General features: G+C 39.1%; 1 protein-coding gene across 3 annotated transcripts in view; it reads right to left on the bottom strand.

The window, feature by feature from the left end:
- The window catches only part of cntn5 (contactin 5), a 138732-nt gene extending 117870 nt beyond the window's left edge, over positions 1 to 20862 (bottom strand). Inside the window, exon 1 of one of the 3 annotated variants that reach the window (XM_036001227.1) lies at positions 20333 to 20862. The gene's annotated coding sequence lies outside the window, so the exon portion shown is untranslated. The remainder of the gene's footprint in view (positions 1 to 20332) is intronic. The other 2 variants (XM_031297540.2, XM_031297542.2) reach the window with 2 other exon arrangements.
- Positions 20863 to 21391: the final 529 nt, after the last annotated feature.

Genomic DNA, 21391 nt, shown 5'->3' with positions numbered 1-21391 from the left:
CGTTTATGCTGACAGAGGTGTAAAAGAGTTCATCATAGGGGCCCACTCTCTGTGTGTTTTGCACTATTACTTTAGCACCAGTGGGAGCTGCTGCACATGCTCTTATGTAATGCTGCTCAATATTGCTGTTGAGGGTCTCTTCCTTTGTGCCCACACATTCCCTCTCTAAATGCGGGCCAACTAGTTTAAGGTCTGGGGGCTTTGGGGAGGAGAGGTGCTGATCTGACCTTGGCCAGGCTGCCGCCTAGGACAGTTCCTCTTGATGTGATTTGGCTCGAAACATGCCAGACATAGACGTTTCTGCCTGCAGTGTGCGAGAGTGGAGTGCTCCGATGACTGGCAGACACTGCAAGACTTATGCTGTATCTGATCAGAGAAGGCAGGTTTTTGTACAGAATGGTTGTTCTGTGATAGTGCACGGTCAAAAAGGCTTACTAACACTTTCAGACAATCATCATTGCACGTAGGTCTGGTCACAGTAATGTCCTTCTGCACAGGTGACTCGTCAAGTGTAGGAGCCTGAGTGTGTACTGCTATTGGTCTGAGGCACTTTGATTTGGAAAGCACTTCTTTCATTTCAATTTGGTAGCGATCAATATGCTCTTGAACCTCGCTGGCTGCCCATTTATCTGGTGCTTTAAACTTGAAAACAGCAGCAAGTGTGGGATCTGGGCAGTGTTTAACAAACATCATGGCTACTTCCTGACAAGGATCTTCCATGCGCCGTCCCAACCTTTTCAAGCCCTCTTCTGCCGCATCAACTGCCTTGTTCAGCCTAGGCCAGTACTCTACAGGGAACTCTCCTGTCACTGGAACTGTGCTGTAGAAGTCGGCCATAGGCATACAAGAATATGTCACTTCACTGAAATGTTGTCGGAGGATGTCATAGATGACTTTTGGTTTTTCTTGAGGCTTCATGGATGGGCTGCTTCTTAAAGTTATCCTCACAATGTCTTTAGGCTTGCCCATTAACTTAGACATTATCTCAGAATGCTGTTCTTTCAAAGGTATGCCACGTTTCCGGAAATACACTTCCATTAAATCTTCCCACTCACAGACCGTGTTCTTGTCAGACCCATCTCCCCTGAAGGCGGGAGGCTCTCTCACATCTGACTGTAGGACTAGCTTTGCACCGGTCAAATTGAGGTAAGTGGAGTCACTGGATGGCTGGTCTGCACTGCTCTGAGCTTGCGCACCACTAACATCGTTCCCGTCACATTCACCTCTTAACTGATCTCTTATAGTCTGTCCTACCTGCTGAGCGATATGTGTTATCAAGCTATTTAAAGCTGGATCATTAGTGGCTGGGAAACATGAAGGCATATCACCTTGACTATGGCTAGCTGCATGACCAAGTATGCGGGTGGAACAAAAAGCTGGTGAGCCTACATTACTTGCACCTTGCAACGGAGTACAAGGCAACCCACTGATCGCTCTCCCCCTCCCAACAGCAAAGCTAAAACTGTCACCTGTTACACTGTCCTCAGCCATTTCCCCAGTAGCATTTGTCATTTTATCTGTACACGATACAATATACTGAAATGACAAATTTTACTCTTAAGACAGCAAAAGCAAAACGAACAGTTTCAAAACCCCTTTTTTTTCTTCAATGCTATAAATAACTTTTAACATGAATGAGTGTCAAGTAGCAACCTCTGGTGACCAAACTGGTGTTGATCCACGACTCCAGACGCAGCGGCGAATCAGCCTGAAGCAGTGTGGATCCGGGTCACGGCACCACTGTAGCCGGTCTGGCCTGACACTCCTCTAATTTGACTCTGCGTAGTAATGGACGACAGACATCTTCTGCTTTGCCAGTTGGACAGGGAGTTTATTATATATACCTGTGTACAACACACATTACATCAGTACAGCGACTCAGGATTCCCACACGCACACCTCTCCTCAGCATAGCGTACTGCTACTGAGTAACACGTGCAGTGTTCTTATTAAAATAATATAACAAAATACATTTCAATGTGATCGTATAGTCAAAATCTCATTTTAAAATCGAAACAATTTCCCCACATACCAACGGCAATTTTTATATTTCATTAATAAATGTAAAATATAAACATGAACATACAAAAAAACTACACGTATAAAAATAACATTTGTGTCACAAAAAAACACGGGGAGTTCTCACATACCTGTGTACAACACACATTACATCAGTACAGCGACTCAGGGTTCCCACACGCACACCTTTAAATGGGAGGGAGAAAAGAGCCAGCGCATAAGAATCCACACGTGTGCTCTTCATTAAGCTAGCCTGAGAGAAGTGAGCTAGCATCTCACACATAAAGTGCTGTACACAATAAAACTGTATGTACACATTCAAACAAATATCACCATGACAAAGAACAAAGCTAGTGACAGTTAAAGTATAGTAAGAACTTCTACTTAGCGGTTTTAACATGTTTTAAGTCGCTTTGAACCAGAGCGCTAGGATTGTCTTACCTCTCCTCAGCATAGCGTACTGCTACTGAGGAGAATAGCGCGACAACACAGGAAGTGACATCACTAACAGGTCAACGGTCACACCGCCAGAATACAATTAACAAAATAAAAGCTCCCCAAAACAAAAATACATACTAAACCAGATTTTTTACAGAAAAATAACAAAATATCAACAAAGATGGATTTTTGGTGAAATATAACAAATATTAAGAACACATCGGTTACACTGGTACACCCAACCCATTCCATTGTGTTTTGCAAGGCCAACATTGTGCCTTTTCCAAAATGATCTCCATTTCAAAAGCAAGCATTAGATAATAACATTGCCATCGAATAGTAGGGCTTGCTCTGTTACTGTAGACATCTGTAGTAATTAAAAGAAATTAAATGTTTTGCTGCTATAGTTTAAAATCTGAACAACTGGTCAGCACTCATTTTGTGCATGATTGTACACGGACACAAACAAGTAAGTTCACTAAAAATGTCTGCCAAAGCATTTAGTTGTAGAACTGACTAACCAAGTGTTGTTTCTTTCACTAGGAAACCATCTATAGTCAAGGCTAAACAGTATTGACACCATCTTGCAGAGTGCACACCAGACATCAGTCCTGATTTTCATCTTACACAATTAAAGTTAATTAGCTACACTTGATAAAAAAGTTGTATGGATCTGTATTTCAATGAAAGCAGACACTGCATGACTAACTGAAATTGGTAGTGCTGTTTTTTTTACCCTCTTATAATATTCAAATATACATTTTCACATTCTAATGTCTGTTTCCTTTTACTATTCGAATATATATTCAAATTTAGAATATTTGCTACTACCACCAAGATCTGCACCCGCGGCAGCTCCTGCAATATTCCCAGGAAATAATAATAATAAACACAAACTTCCAGCAGTTATTGCATTATTTGCCCTATTTGGATTAATTGTACAGTTTATCAGTTGTTCTATACAACTATTGTTATGCATTGAATATTTATATGTATATATAATACAATTATAATATATTTATATACAATATATATATGAAATATCCATACAATATGTACAGTAATTTAGTCAGGGGTTGTCAGTTTATTCAATGACTGAAAAAGGGGTCAAGTAAAAAGGTTGGGAACAACTGCGCTAGAGAGAACAGAGAGATGTGAGAGAGACGACAGCACGGAGCATGAAGCAGCTGACCTGCTGCCCTCTGCCTACACACTGTGTCTGAGACTGTTTCCCATGGTCAGTCTTTGATTATTAAAATCAAGTACCGTTCCAGGCTCACCAATGAGCACCTGCACATGTGCATGAGAATGGCACTGCCTCCATTCAAACCAAGTTTCAAACTACTGGCAGGGCAGTCACAGGCCCATGCAATGCAATTTAGACATTATGAGGTTCTGACATTTGCTGGGAGGAAATTTTAGTAACTGGACCCTTTTTTGAATTTTAATTGAATACCCCCTGCTATAGCAACACTAGAAGCCCAGTAAAAGTGGCACCTGAGAATAAGCCATGTCGTTACAGAAAAGGATAACTGCAGCTGAAGACCCGTCTTGTTCTATTTAGCTTGGGGTTTTTTTCCTTTCAATTTTTGAATGAATTGATTTGAATTGCTCCTGAATGTTTTATGTTAAGCCCTTTTAAATTGCCTTGTTGCTGAGTGTGCTATATAGAAAAACCTGCCTTGCCTAGACCTGGACCTTTTTCTGACCGATAGCCGACCCTCGTTAACCGATCATTAAAGGAACATGCCGACTTATTGGGACTTTAACCCCCAGAGTTAGACAAGTCGATACCCTTCTCATCTCCGTGCGTGTCGTAACTCTGTCTGACGCCCCCAGCGCTAGCTTAGCCTAGCACAGATCCTGGAGGTAACCAGCTCCACCTAGCCTACTGCCAAAGCATTTCTAATAAGGGAAGAAGTTCTCTCTCGTTACTTGCGGCTTCTGAACTGGTTGCAGTTCCACTCTTGATCCATATAGGGGGCACTCAAAGCCGAGTCAGAATGAATGGGACTCTATGGAGCTATACCCCTCAAAATCCACTTTTCTCAGGATATGATTTTTTTGTCTAGTAATTTGAATGTTGCATTCGAAAGGGGAGGCTAAGAAAATACACACTGCTGGGTGTTAGATTTTTTTAAAGTGGCTTTTTTGTTCTAAAAAGCCTTTTAAAATGTCAATGACGTCATTCCTGTTTACATGTTGTGATTTGTATAGTCACAGGGTGTACAAATAACAAGGTCACTATGCTTTTACTATCTAGTAATTGTTGACTCTATTACTCCAACTCTGAGTGAACTCCATGCAAACTCTCTGCTCCTCACCACAGGGCTTCAGGTGCTGCTAGTAAATCACTCCGCCCAAGTAGCAGAAGTAGCAGTGCTTCGCCTTTCTGAGAGTATAGTTCCCAGTTTGTATACGGTTAGAAGATGGCTGTGTCTCATATGATCTTGTTATTTGTACACCCTGCGACTATACAAATCACAACATGTAAATAGGAACATGTTGGCATTATTTTGTCACTTATTGGGAGCAGTAGGCTAGTTGGAACCGATTACCTTCAGGATCTGTGCTAGGATCTGTCGGCATGCTCCTTTAACCATTAACGGACAAGCAGCCAACTGAGTCCCAGCTCACCGGTCTGGGAGAGTTAGCAGCTTTCCCAGTCCCCAAGTCCCCACCGCATCAATTAGTTCAGCTGCGAGGTTGTCAGCTGTGTGGCTGCCTGGCACACTTCGTGTTAGTAGGACAGCTGATTTCACCTGCCAGTCCTCATCGATATAGTTGCATGTAACTGTCAATAGCTCTCCGTTGTGAGCGTCGTCTAGCAGTCGGTCATGACAGCCACAAACTTTGCAGAAAGAAAGAGCTTAAAACACAACTTGCTAGCCGCAGTGCTCTCCAAGGTTTGTGTATGTTTCAGAGTAAGAGACAGAGAAGGTGGAGTATTACATGCAATGTTTCTGTAGGCATAAGTTATAATAAGCTTTCTCGCGGAGCACTGCTTTGTCACTTTTTGACCCGCCTGCCTAGGCATGGGCCGGTATGATAACCTTCAGCAAAAATATCACGGTTTCAAGGTATTGCGGTATTGCAATTACAGCTTTAAAATGTATGATTTTTTAAATTTTCTGGGTAAAAAAACATTTATTTCATTGAACACAATGCATTTTATTTTTAAACACACTACACACTGGCAGGGAGAGAGATTTCTAAACTGCACTTTCTGTCCTTATGTCCACTCATAAAAAACAGCTTATACCTTAGGAACGGTATGACAGAAAATGTTAGTGGTTTTGAAACCTTGACTTTTTCAAGCCCAAGTATAACTTGAAAACGGTAAGCGGCCTACGCCCGCCTAAACCTGTGATATTTTCTAGTAAGCTCACCCGTACAGGCCTGACTGCCAGGTCAACCTGCACCATGAGTTGTATTCAAGAAATAGATTGTATAGCCTATTTTTTTTTCCCATGGTACAAACTTTTTTAATTCCTTGTTATTATATTTGTAAAGGTAGAATATGTAGTGAGTATAGCTTTACTGTTTGAGAGAGAGAGAGAGAGAGAGAGAGACAGAGAGAGAGAAAGCAGCGGTTGTCGAGCGAGCTAGAGAGTGAATGAAGAGATAGGGTGCCATGCTAAGCAGTAATCAGAGGAATATACGCTATTTTCTGATTGTTTCGCAACAGTTTTTTTCTAAAGCACAAATAATCACACCCACGCCTCCATAGAAATGTGCCACATTGTCAGATTAGTTAATGCAGAGCTTCATTCTGTCTGTGCATGTGTCAGACTTGTGCAGCAATGTGAGAGGCTGAGGGGCAAAGTGGCGGTTGGGAATGAGAACTGGCTGCACACCTTGCACACTGTTATTGGCTGGGGGTTAGACACCCACTGATGGCCCAAAGGCTCTTTGACCACGCCCTAAAACTTCCTGCACACAGTAAAATAAGAAGAAAAGCGAAAATACAGACAGAGGGCAGGGACTCTGCAGATACAGACACCACCACACACTTCTAGTGGGTCATAAGTGATGATTGAGAGGATTAACTTTTTCTATGCATTGTTTTTAAGGAAATCCCTGCATATTATACTTTTAACTGATTAATCGGTCAGAAATGAATTGTCGGTTAATGGTTAAACGGTTAATTATTAACATCCCTAGCATGAGTCCATCTAAAGTGGCCTTATTTCTTTTGATGTTATTTTTAGGGCTATCAAAATAACGCATTAATTTTGATTAATTAATCACAGAGTATGTAATTAATTAGATTACAGTAGAACTAGATTAGATTAATTTTAAGCCCTAGTTATTTTTGTGGCAGCCATATTATTTTACTAGATTCCCATTTGTGACACAGCAAAAGCAGATTGTAGAGTGGCAACTGCACTGGAAGACCTTCATGGCTGTAAATGGCATGTGTTTACCTCCAGCAACAGCCTGATTACCCACACCTGAGCTTAATCAAGGAGCCAACTTTGCTCCGGTTCATTGGATCTAATGAGCAGCTGGTGATTTGTTGGGATACGTTTTACTTTGCACGTTCAAATTTGAGAAATTATCTAAGGTTGCTCTTTGATAATTCATTTATATATTTTTGTTTTTCATGAACAACATTTCTGGCCATTCATTTGATACAATTTAATTGTTTGCCATCCCTTTCCAAGATCAGTCTCATATGAACCTTATTAATAATCACTGGGTTTAAATCAGCCCTTTTAATTCCCCAATAAATCAAAATAAGAACTCAGTCAGAGATGTACAAACAATTTCATCCGAACTTTCCGAAATTAATTTTAATTCATTCTTAGTCTAATAGAAAGATGTTGCCAGGTAAGCGTTCTCCATTTAAACTCTGTTTTCCGAAAATAACTCTCTCTGTGCATGCTCACCCACTTGAGTTAAGTCAAAGACAAGGATGCACCACTCGCTCTTGTATTGTTTGCCATTCACGAACACTGCCTCCCACTTCTCGGACTGGTTGCATTTACTAGTTTCAGGAAGATAAACACAAGGCTTGTCTTACATTTATTTTTTCTAATAGTAGGATATTGTAATAAAACTCAAAAATAAAGCGTTAAGCTAGAAACGTGCTGATGTGTGGTGAGTCAAGTTTGCTTATTGTTCATAGTGTTGGCATTCTTATTTCGGCTTACTTTAAAATATGTAAACAAAAACTCATTCTATCTAGTATGTAAAGTTTGACAGCCAATCAGCATGGCCCTTTGAGAAAAATCGATAACACACACAAACATCCTGCAGGTGTGTGCAGAAACTAGCAAATACAAGCTGTTGGAGTAAACGGCTGACCCACTGTAATGTTAATATGCGGTTAATAGAAGCTACAACATTAACACACTTCCTGCACCTGCTTCACACAGTAAAAGCCAGACTCATTCCTAACACCACATGCATGGCTATAGCTGTTGTCAACATCAGGTGCTACATCTCGTTCATGGTTAGGCCTGTCACGATAACAAATTTTGCTGGACGATAAATCCTCCCAGAAATGATTGCGATAAACGATAATATTGTCGTTCTGAGACCATTTTCATCTAATAAAATAATAATGACATAATAATGCAGGTACACCTTTTCAAAGATCAATAAACTTTTATTTCTAAAGAATATTTAACACTGGAACTAGAAGACATTTTAAATATCCACAATATGTCTTTGATCTCCTTTAGTATGTCGTCTTTCACGCTGTTGTACAGTTGTGGAATTGCCGTTTGTGACACGTATGTTCTCCCAGGTAATTCATACTGGCTGTCAAATGTTTGCAGCATTAGTCGAGTGTTTGTGATAGACTACAGACTCTATACTACATTTAACAATTATTTATTAAACACTAAATAATACATTATATCTATGTGACTATCTGCCACATGGCGAGTAAATGTTTGTACCAAAATAGTTCTGTTTTTCAGTCTTCATTTTGAGTCTCTCTCTCTCTCTCTCTCTCTCTCTCTCTCGCTCTCTCTCTCTCTCTCTCTCTCCACAAAGACCATGCGACTCACAAGAGGGTTCACTCCTCGTTACGCTAAGGAACCGAGAGTGGTCCTCCAGTCTCTTTGGTGTAGAGAGAGAGAGACAAGGAAAACAAACAAGCATGCAAATGGAAATTATCGCAGCCAGAAAAATTATCGAGCTAATTTTTTTTATCGTGCGATTAATTGATTTATTGACTATCGCGACAGGCCTATTCATGGTAAGTATTTGTTGGAGAACATCTTCTGCTGTAAAAAAAAAAAAAAAAGTAAAGAACTAACACTGCTGAAGCCTTCAAAAGATTAAAGCAGTCTTGAACTAAACCATGTCAGATTACATTTCAAGTTCAATTATGTATTCATTCATAATAAGCATTACAGCTGGTAGTAGTGTGTCGTTTCAAAAACACAACTCAAATCGGGCCGTAGATAATCATCGATGGCCAAGTGGCACCCAATGGCATGTCGGGGTCCTAATCCTTCAAAGAGGTGACTTAACCTTCTGTAACAGTTCTGTTTTTTCCAAGTCTCCTATCAGATGAAGGAGGGCAGACAAGTAATGCAATATGGTGAATTTACTGGCTCTAAAATGGCTTGCGGGGCTACATCTGTCCGTGCTCAATAAATTGCTACGCCCAATTTGTAGATTATGCAATGTAGCCTGATATAAATTATATTTTGCAGTCACACAATCATTGTAATTAAAATTAAACACATTTACAATATGACACCTAAGTCGGCCAAAAAAAATATATATAAAAAATATCTAAAATCTAAATGTCTTTCCATGGAAAATATATATGAATTAATCAATTCCTTCTTTAAAACAATTACAAAATGTTGCGTTGCTAAAGGCAGTGGCTGGCACACACTAAATAACCCATCAACCCAGAAATATCCTACGTAATATAGCTCTGTGTTGGGCCCTTAACCTTCTTTTAACTTTTGCACTGAAAAGAGGCTGTCTTTGCACAAACATATTCTAAGCCTCATACTGTATACATCACATTTACATACAGAATATTCCAAGCATCTACTTTACATCTTAGCACACACAGTTTTGCAGACTCATAAGGTTGGCCATCATAGGCTCCTGGAGATCCACACACATCCCAGTGTTGAGCACCTGAAGCTTAGCGCTTGAATTTGTCCTTATTCACAGGAAACTAAATAACACAGATCCTGCGTGTCTCACTAGACACTATTGTGTGAGCTCTGCCGAAAATTGAGCTTTAATGAGTATGTGATCTGGCACATAAGGGGACTGTCTCAAGGCTCTTTGTTGGATCTCTACAGCTCAGGTTAGTAATTAATACACCCACTTGTGCATGGATGTTACACTGTCAGCATCAAAAGGACTGGCTACTTAAAATGAGTTCATCTGAATCCAACAAACTGAGGTATCAATGATGTTTTATTCTGTTAAGTAGTATATGGACTAGCATTAACTGGATGTATAAGGATGGATAAAAAACAAAGGGAAAAAAAAACAGAGTGAGATGCAAAACTAAATGGTCATGACTAATTTAAAGAAAATCACAGCTATCAGTGACTTTACACCTTCTGGTAACAGCAAGTTTGAATAACAAATGAAACCATAACTTATCACATAGCAACACCGCCAGCTTTCACGTGAGCCATGTCAATTTTAAAATATCTGCTGGAGTTGCTTCTTAGCGGAATGTCCGTTCAAAATCTTTCGATCCGGTGCCAGTTTCGATACCTCAGTTTCGATGCCGGTTTCTTAACGATCCTTTTTTTCGATACCATATGTTTTAAAATCTATTTCAACATCAACAAAATGCATTAAACACAAAACATTTATTTTCCACCTTAATTGGGAATTAAAACAGTTATCAAAATTTTAAAAAAAAAAGTCTGGTAACACTACTCACTCAGAGTAACATTAATAAAACTGGTTGTGCTTTTCGACAGGGGTGCGCCAGTCAGATACTCAGGATTGGTATCAATCCGAACTTTAAAAATTAACAAAAAAAGAGAAACCTTATTGCCACAACATGAACATATTATAAATAATAAATAAATAAATAAATAAAATGACTGTGTACAGGCTAATATTGAACTAACTAAAATGCTAAGGAATGTGTCAGAACGAAGACTTTTTAGTGCAAACTGCATAATGACACAAACCTTTAACAATACTGTAAACTTGGTGACTGCCCTGTAATGAAGAACTAACTTAAGTGCAAAGGAATGTAATTAATTTGCCTTGTTGCTGAAAGGTGCTGTAGAAGTAAAGTTGCCTTTCCTTACAGCCCCTGTCAGTCAGTCAGTCATCAGGGCACAGAAACCACTGTTGTGCCTGCTTGTCTCACAGGAAGTGTAAAACAACAGCACCGAGACCGCTTTCGGCTCGCCATTAATATCATATCGCACCAAACGCTGTCTGTGTGAAGTTTTTAAAAAGTGTAACCACACTTGAAACCACTTAATCGGCATTGCCGTGACTCACTGTGACTTCAACAAAACTGCAGAGCCGACGTAGTTTACTCCGTCCGCACCTCTGCGCGTGCGCGCGTGTCGTCAGAGCTCCACTCTGTGTCAATATGCAGAGAGGACAGATAAACTTGCGCTTACGCGCTCAGACGCTTTTGGAACTGAAATTTGGCACCAAAAGATAAATAATTTTTCGATACTCATAGGATCCGGGTATTTTTTTCGGTGCCATAAAAGAATTGACGTTCGGTGCCCAGCCCTATTGGGGAGGTTAAATGAAGGGTCAAACAAACACAGGACTTTCACCAAGGAGGCTGGTGTTCGTGTCCCGTTTAAAACCAATGGTCACATTTCTAAATAACAAACTTTGTTACTGACCTAAGTGCATGACATAGTTACGTCCGTGACTAATTTTAAGCCAATCAAGCCCTAAAACTGCGACTGTTGCGTTAAATAGAACGGTCACGTGACTCAAACTGCCACCTGTTTCAAACGGCTACAATGCAGCATAATGCATAATGTTTCACGATGTTAAATAGAACAGTCATACATGTCGTTTTGGACAATCGTCCCAGTGTATCGTTTAGGTTTGAGGATGAATTTTCCTCTCCTGTATGTTACAGAATCTTATAATATATCTGAATATGACATGTTTCCCTCTGTAGTGATGCTATATGCTCCCACTTATCAGTCTTTTACAAAAATCCATTTAACAATGAGATAGCAGAGGTACAAACTGAAATATCCCCTGATGACATACTGAAGGCAAAGAGAAAAAGTGAAGGCACAGATGGTCTTTTAAAAGTCCTTGCTATGATGGTAGAATTTCTGTGAATTAGCAAAAATGCTTTTATTCCTGATTGAAATTAATGTTTCTTAATTACGTTGATATCGGACTGACTGCAGGCAATCAAGGTAAGAAGCAGAGATGCACACTGAGTGACAGGTTGGAAAGAGGAAACCGACTATGAGATTTATTGTGAGGTAAAGCTCACATCTAACATAGCCATAATTTGACCGGATTTCTCCTGCTCAAATCAAAAGGGCACAAGTTGCTATGGTAACTATAGTAAAGTAACGTATAGTGGCAAAGGTGCTTTTGGAAAATCCTGCAATCTCCTGTCATCCTCGAAAAATTGCTTTCATAGAAATGTGATAGTGTTGTGACGGGGATCAGCATTGTAAACGTGCCATCACTTTTTAAGAATCACGGCTGAACAGTAGAGCACCACAGCCACTGAAATGTAGCCGTGAGTTTCTGTGTTACACACTCATCCCCAGTACAATAATGTACAGTCCCATGGCACATTTGTGGCAACGGCAATGATATATAGAGCTAATTAATTAATATATAATAAATACAATAAATTTTGCATAATTCTTTTACATCTATGATCATTTATTGTAATGAACCAATTATAGATAATTGTTAAGGTAAATGTGATGATGATACACCAATAAAAATGTGATTAATGCAAATAGAAATCTCCTAAACTCTAAGATTCAAAAATGGTATTTCTGTCATTCAAACTGCATTGGACCAAAACATTCGGCCGATTATATCAGTTAAAAAGACACCATAATCGATATGGCTTATAACTCTTCTTCTGGCTGTTTTTACAGCAGCTTACTTTAAATCACCTATTAAAACAGTACAGTATGTAGCCAAAGCATATAGTTTGTGTGTGTGAATGAATACACGAAAGTGAATTAAAGTTGAAAGACTAATTAAACTAACTAGATAGAGCAGATACATATACCACCATACTCTGCAGCAGATGTTTTAAGTAGCTGATTAACTACAAACCTCCAGTTGTTGACCAACTGGAAGCTGCTTATCAAAAGGCTCAGCTGAGAATTCAGCGAGTCATTTGAATAATTTAAAAAGCTAACGTTACATTGTTAAATGAAAGTTGTTTTTACTATAACTATGGCCTAAATGGTTTCTGTTATTTTGATAGTGTAAAGCTGTGTTTCGCCATTTCAATTTATCTGCTACCAATATCGTTGCTGTCACATCTCCCATTAATCTTCCATTATGTTAACTATTAGGCTACATTTATTGATCTACCGGACTGCTGGAAAATTAGACAGTTCAGTAGCCTCTCAGCCGCTGCTCACAGGTTGCTCGTCTTATTTTTTTATTAAGGTTTAATCATTGTGAGAGACGTTACAAGGAAGGGTGAACTTGGACTTGTAAATTAAAATGTCAACCATGTGAAGAAACAACTGTGCATATTGAAATAATGCCAGAGCTACCATGAAATGCAGAACAATAACTTAAAATCTGACCAATACCGTCACAGCACAAAGCAATGTTTCTGCAATATTATTCTGTTTTTTTAAGGATCACTGCAGCCATGATGCTACCCACAGCAAGCTGACAGCTGATAAGGAAACTGTGTCAAATCGAACCTCAGCATTCCCCACACAATAGTAGCTTTGAATAAATGCTTCATAGAGCAGCTTTCTTTTCTTTATTTCCTGTAAAATGCATCAGTGCATCCGTCTTATCTCAATGCCTAATAAAGTTTCACATCATGCTAATATCTGGAGGATGTTTTACTGGTTTTAAGTCCTACATTTGTTAAAGCATGTATTCTGTTGACTGATGTATTCCTGTAGAATATGATGCAGTTTTTTGTATAATATTGCCAGTTCACACATGGGTCATTCACTTTCTGTACAGTCAATCTATCAGATTTTCATCAGAAAGTCACTGGTAGAAAACATAAAAGCACTAAACATCAATCATTATCTATTCATATGAGTGCCGTAATGTCACGGCATTATAGAACGATATTGAGGAAATTATTCTACATCTCCCTCACTTTAGTAGAATAAATCCAGTGTTTGTCACACGCCGATGAACACGGAGGTACTGCACAAGCACAGCTAAGCACAGCAGCCCTGTTAGTTGTATTCTGACAGATACCACCATACACATTTCATCTCTTAGGAGAAAGGAGGCATGAGAGTGGAACGTAGCAACTCATGAGTCTGCAGGATGCATGACTTAGTACTGTAAGAAAGGTTACCCTAAAACAATCCTCCTCCTATTAATGTACAGCACAGCATCCCTGCTTTCTTTTTCAAAAATGCCCACTGGGTTGCAAAAGATGCCACTGTGCATCTTCATCATGACTTAGTGGACACTAAGAAGGCATTGACTAAAAAATAAATATCTGATCATTATTGAGCGGTATGTTGACCTCAGGGGTTACTTTTATGGATTCAAAAACTGGTTTGGTTCGGAAAGAAAGAAAAAAGCTTTGACAAGCATTTTAACAGTCTGTCACATGAGCCAAACTAAATCTTACTCATCTGATGCTTCCACACTTACAATCTAACAGGAACATATAACACAAAGAGATCAGTGTTAAGATGGGGGAAAAGGAAAATCCCAATAAAAAACATATGAATCATAGAGCAGCACAGGATTTAGGATCTAATAAATAGAAAATATAATGTGCAAGGATGTTGCATGTTCTTTGTTTTAGGACATGCTTTTACAAGAAGCTGGGAAGCCATTTCACATTAATGAGCTGGCAAAGCGGACTGTTAACCAACAGGGCCTAAAGACATTTTTTATTAAGGTTAAAGATCAAAATGTAAAAAGATAATTACACATAATCAGGTATAATAACAAATGTTACGTGAAAAAATTAATTGATCTCTCGAGGTGCCTTTGATTTCTGTCGACACTGCTGATGCTGGCCCAGAGTTGCTCTGTTATGTCTTTGGAGGTTTGACTTATTAAGATACCACAGACATAGAAAATGACTTGTTAAGAAAGGTCTGGGCTCCAATGAATTTTAAGTGGGTAAAAAAAAAAAAAAACACCCCCAACTTATTCTTTAGAGGATAAATGCCCTGTCTGAGGTAACGAGAAAGAGAATTAAATGTAGTACAAAAGAGACTGGGAGTGAGATGCTCTCTCATGCTATTGCTGGGTTTTCCCCACCATAATAAGGCTTAGCTGCAGCACCCAAGCCATTTTGGGCACCACCTAAGCTGAATAAATGTGAGCATCAAAACTAACCAAAAGACTTTTTCTCAATTCTAATGATTGTAAGTTGGTCCCCAGTGGACTTCTTTAACAAGTTTGGTCTTTAAGCTTTTTGAGTGTTATTTATGTTTTATCTGCTCTAGCTTTTCCAACATTTTAGACACAGATACAGTGCCATACACCGTCTGCCACACACAGAGTTGTTTACTAGCGAAAACATAATCAAAACATGTCATAAAACGAATCATATTGTTTGACTTCCTTGAACCTGAAGGTCAGAAGTGCATCAGTAATTTCAGCTAATCTATCATTTTTTACTATCAGCATGATGCAGATATCGCCTGAGACCCTGTATTTGACTCCGCTGAAACCTCATAGCCCGTTTTACACCTTCATCTCACTAATCTGTCTAAAGCATGAGATTGTTAGACGTTCATAAGATTAAAAAAAATCTAAGAGTGTTGTGCTTCATCATGGCCCTGGATGATAAGGCCCTTTACTGTCACATAAAATCAGGAGCTGCCTACTGAAAAACACTCCGTCCCCAGGCTATTCCCTACCATCACCATCATCACTACTCTCTCCACACCATCTCCACAAACACTTGGTGTTCACTTCACTGACAAACTAGTTCCAAAGACAAATCAAACCTACTTCAGTACCACCTATTTTAACACGAGTAATGTGACTGAAGTAGAAATCCTTTGTAGGGCTGACAACTAAAGATTATTTTCATTGTCGATAAATCTGTCGATTATTTTCTCAATTAATGGATTAGTTGTTTGCTCTCTAAAATGTCAGAAAATGGTGACAATTGTGGATCAGCGTTTCCCAAAGCCCAAGATGACGTCCTCAAATGTCTTGTTTTGTCCACAACTCAAAGATATTCAGTTTACTGTCACAGAGGAGTGAAGAAACTGGAAAATATCCACATAACAAAACTGGAATCATACATTTTTTCATTAAAAAATCTCTCAAACCGTTTATCAAAAAAGTTGGCGATTCATTTAAATGTTGACAAGTAATCGATTCATCTTTGCATCACTAATCCTTTGTGTAAAGGGTGCTACTGTTCCAATTTTTTAATATTAGAGGCAATGGTTGTTATGTCCCAATAGATCGTAATATCTTAACAAATACTGGCCACATTTTCATGTGTGAGCTTTTCTTTTTTCAAATACTATTCAAAATCACACTGCCTCGTTCCATAAATGCAATTAATAAACGTTTTCCCAACCATGCATTTCAGCTGTGGCACATGAGCCTGCAGGTATCTGCAGATGACTTGCTCACAGTTAACACAATGAGGACAGCACAAAGACAAACAGATAAAGGGACTGCATAATTAACCAACCCCAGGCTGTGGGACATAGTAGCCAACCAAAACAAGTTATTTCAGCCATTTAGATCAGCTGCTAACTATCAAAGCAATTGTAGGCTGCAAATACATCAAGAGAGAAGAGCCGCACGTTGATGCTGTCACGTCACTCATTTTAATTAGATTACTGCTTAACATATGTACATTTCACACATTTCCCATGGTGCAAGGATTTATTGTATAAAAATCTGCTGGCTGCATCACAAGACCAAGATCAGAGCACTGACAAAAATGCAAGATTAAGGATAGGAGACTGAAACTGCTTTCCATCAGAAGGATGCAACACTGTAATCAAATTAGCAGTGCTTCTTATGTAGTTCACACATGCTTCGGTATGACAACATCAGTGTGACTTGAGATTGTCAGTTGGACTCATTGGACATCAAATCCAAGTCATTCATAATAGTGACAAGTGGAGTGGAGGAGGGTGCTGAAAGTCAGTCTTTCTTACGCAGATGCTTCTGAGCAATTATATAAATTAAGTTGTCAGATGGGTCCTGAGGGACGTTTGTCTTCCCGGCTCTGTGAGACCAGCAGTGGGCCTCCTTTTCAAAGTGCTAGATAGGAGGGCAGCCAGGGAAAGGTTAGCCACTGTCAAGATTGCCAACATTCCTTAAAAAGAAAGTCCTTAATCTAGCAAATGCATGTCATCTCAAATCTCACTGGGGAAAGAGGCCCAGGACCTACATTCTTAGTCACTGTTGTGTTTTGAGAGCAAAGTTGCACACTTGCATTCTCTGGACAGTGAAAAAAATGTTGTTTACAGATTTCAGGATGCTTAGCAACTTCCCAACACTTCTTAGTGTCACCATAGAGGAATCCACACATAGTGCTCTGTATACTGTACAGCCTGTGTACTATGATACCATACCACTGCCTTTGAATATATGTGCCCACACCATAGGAAAAACAAGAGACAAGAGGGACATGTTGAGTACAAAGTGTAATCTGCACGACATTTTTTGTCCATTTTCCTTTTATTAGTCTCAGATTTGTAAGTGAAAATGGGACTCCTTTGGGTGCCATTGTTTTAGTGAGACAGTTTCCATCCATAGCCTCTCTCTTGTCACTGCTTGTGTGCATTTTTCTCAAGTGTCCCAAGGGCCTTTAAGGCCTAGCCTGCACCAGAGTTGTCATTTTCAATTAGCTATACCCTAAATCCATGTCTGTTGGCCCACGTCAATAATCATTTCATTTAAGAAGATGGGACAGCTGTAATTTCAAGACATATTCAATTTTCAATCAAGGTTAGCCAATCTACCAATTTGCATTTCATCTCACACCTGCCCCCAAGTGGATTTACAAACATTTTACAGCATGTATTGCAAGCAAATAAACTGATTTACATCTGATAAGGATAGGGGTAACCTCTAATTCGTGCCAAGTGAAACAGGCCCAGCTGTTCGTTGCCTCCGTTGAAGCTCCTTGTGATTAGGACTATGCTAGGCGACTTTAACTATACATCTCTTGGTTAGATGAACTATTTTCAGATGATCTCATGAAATTAAAATAAGCGGTGTAGTGGGCTGATATAAAAACCGTTGAAGCACATTAGGTCTCATGGAATATATATATATATATATGGCAAATTATGGCCCATTTGAAATCACAAGCATGCCTTGCATGGCTTCCATCATTAAGTCTTAATGGATGCTGTACTGTATAACACTAACAGGAAATCGTGGCAGCATTAGACTGTGACGTAGGTTACAAGATTTTAACACTGATTTACGGCCGCATAGGTAAGATCCAAAGAAACAGTTATATTGCTGTAAATTATGAACAGACCTTTAATATTTTTTGCATGGTAACATACTGTGTGTTAAGCACTCCTGGGTCAAATAGGCTCCTAATCTTTAATTAAAGTGTTAGCTTATACTGTGCCTGCCTTTACAGTGAAATTATTTACTGGTTGGTGTCAGTACAAAACAACCTGACAAAAAGTCAAGAGAGCAGTCTGTGTAAGTAAACAAAAAAAAAAACAATGATTTTGCTGAGTCGGCTACAATTTCTTTACATAGTCGCAAAATTGAATATTGATTGCGTCCAGTAGCAAAAAATATAGAACAAATACAGTACAGTACATGTGACATAACCTCAGAAGATGTTTTCTTTGTGCACTTTTCTCTGTGCATGTCCCACTCTCACTTACACACATACTGTACATATACACACCACATAGTATGTAACTCAACCTGGGGATCAGGACCCACCGCATGCAACACGAGAATTTTGAGCATCATGATTAATAGAATACAAGAAAAAAGATATTTCTTCTGTACAAAATATTACTATCCCATTTTCTCCTCTTATTGTTGACAATTTCCCTTTGTCTTGTGAAATGTAAGCCACATGTTGGAATTGTACAGTACTGTATCTGTCATGTTCTCTGATGCCGTTTACATCAGTGATGTTTGATCAGCAGTGTTTCCTAGGGTTGGGCCATATGGAGAAAACCAAATATCATGATATTCTTGACCAAATACCTCGATATCTATATTGCAACAATATTGTAGGGTTGACAATTAGTGCTTTCACAAAACATTTTCACAATTAATATAATATTAATCCAATAATGTGGATATATAATGACTAACTAGGTAAAGGCAAATAATAGCTACAACAGTCTGGTAAATTCAGAAAATAACATCACATTACTGTAATGCAGCCTTTAAAACGTGGAAAAGACAGCACTTATGTTATATGTCATACGATAATCTAAGATGATATCTAGTCTCATATGACGATATCCATATAATATCAATATATTGCCCAGGCCTAATGTTTCCAAAGTACAACTGTATTTGAGTCAAATTCTGGAAAGACCAAACGAAGCATACATACTTAGTAACATAGTTTTGGTATGTTTAGAAACGGAAACTGGTCCAAAGGTTTGTGGTTTAAATCTTCAGGAGTCTTGGATATTGTAGTGACATACTTGGTGACTTTAAAATTAGAAGCTGGCCTTAAAATAATATGATGTTGTTCCTTAGTGTCTCTGAAAGCAGCAGGGGGATTCACTGACAGCAGACATACTTTTAAAGGTTGTATTTTCCTCTGGCAGACTCTATTCTATCTGCCAACACTTGGCTAATTGCTGTCATTTAAAAGAAAGTCACATCAACTTCAAGAATAAATTGGAAATAATATTCCTAATTGAATAATGGCTTCATAATACCACATGCTCTCTGAGCAGCCTCCAAAAACAGTCCTGGAAAAGCCAAATCAATAAGATCAAACAAGAGTCTGCGCGCCCCCAAGCCATGATGCACAACTCGACTGTCACCAGCACAGTCAGATGATAGCATTATACTAAACATTCAACCGCAGCGAAGCCACAAAATTAGAGTTTGGGAAATTTGCATATCTCTGATTAGATAAATCCTGTGTGTCTACTTGTGTGGTAAGTGGTTTGTTAGATGCCTGCTGCTCTGCTAACCTAAAGATGCCCTACCAAAAACAAAAAAGACCTGCCTCTGCCCTTGCAGAAGAGCTCTCTTCTTTCACAAATGATGTTCATGGATCCTTTTAAGTTCCTATCAAAAGCAGCTTGACCTCAAACCCACTTTTGTGTTTAACACATTTCAAAGTCTCTCTTTTTTTTAAGGCTGTTGATGGTTCAGTGTATGACACCTTTAATTTGAGCACAAACCTGGAAAGGTTATTCCCCTTAGGCATAATACATAGCATGTTTAATTTTAACACTTTGTGGTGTGTTTGGGCATCTTGACACTCTCCATCACCCACATGCTTAATTTGGACTCCACTCTTTATGAAAAGGCAGAAGTTATTAAAACAATATGGGGAGAAATAACACAGACTGAAGAGCATAAGGCTGTCAGTCAAAACCACATGAACTTTGATATCTAGCTAAATGACACCATCCAAAAATATTAGGTGGAATTATTAAGATTATTATCACGAGCATTGTCAGCAGAACTCTCTTTGAACAACCTGTGTTCAACCATACAGCTGCAGCTACATTAACGTTACAACATGAACAAAACAAATGGAAAGACGAAAGTAAAATACTTTACTCACGGAAATAAAAAAAAGTCGCCTCTCGTCTCTTTTGTTCTTCTCTCCCAGGTTATCCTAGTTGTGGTGACCGCTGTAGTGTCTCTCCCTCCCGACCCAAACGGCGGAATGGCAGCGGTATTAAGAATATCAAGTCCGGGTCCTCGTCTCTGTCGCTCTATCTGGTTAGCCAGCGTAAACAGTAGGCTACATCCTCAAGTACAAAAATAGGAATTCATAGACATTATTTCTTTCGGTGTCCAGCGCTTTCCCCTTCGAGCGAAACCAAACCTTTTCTTCCACTTCAGGGAGCTTACTGCCGGGGCTGTGCGTCGTGGTGGACGGAGCTTTGGTGTAACGTTGGTCGACTCTTCTCAGTCAGCCTCCACCGCTGCAGCCGGCTGAGGCTCTTTCTGCTGCGCAGCATCCCGTCTCACTGGTGCTGAGGAAAAAAGGTGGCCCTCAGTTAGTTAGAAGGAGTGGCATCATTTTCTACCACTGCGTAACGTTGGTTATCCTTGTCTAAATGTGTTTGTTTGTTTGTTTGTTTGTTTGTGGGTTGTTGCCGTTCTGAAAATGCAGAATAGCTAACTAAAGTTGGTTTAACGAAAGGAGTAAAAACAATAACGTTACCTTTGCTGTATGCAAAAAGCACATTTCCACCATAGACTGTATATATATATATATATATACACACAGTCTATGATTTCCAATAACAGGTGCAGGCAATAAGGCTGATTTTGGCTGTTTTGACAACCAATTTTAGCACATATGTTATGTTAGCAAAATGGAAGACATGCACTGCTAAAATTAAAGTTAGACTATCATCTGCAGCGCTAGCTAACTGTTACTGCTGTAGATTTGTTTGCTATTTTTTAGCAAGGTTGTTTATTGTTATTTATTAATCAAAATTGTTTAGAGTTGTTAATGTCAACTAAACATTAGCTAAGATAACGTTAACACTTGCTAACGTTAGCACTCAACCTGAATTGATTTAGCTATCGTGTTTAGCTAGTTTACTTAACGTTACAACATTGACTTACGTTGACTTGTTCCTATTTTGAAAACGTTTTTTCCAGTTGG

The sequence above is a fragment of the Sander lucioperca genome, chromosome 5 (assembly GCF_008315115.2).
Source record: "Sander lucioperca isolate FBNREF2018 chromosome 5, SLUC_FBN_1.2, whole genome shotgun sequence".
NCBI classification, from domain to species: Eukaryota; Metazoa; Chordata; class Actinopteri; order Perciformes; family Percidae; genus Sander; species Sander lucioperca.
The sequence above is the reverse complement of the archived record's forward strand: the minus strand, read 5'-3'. Positions and strand labels throughout refer to the sequence as shown.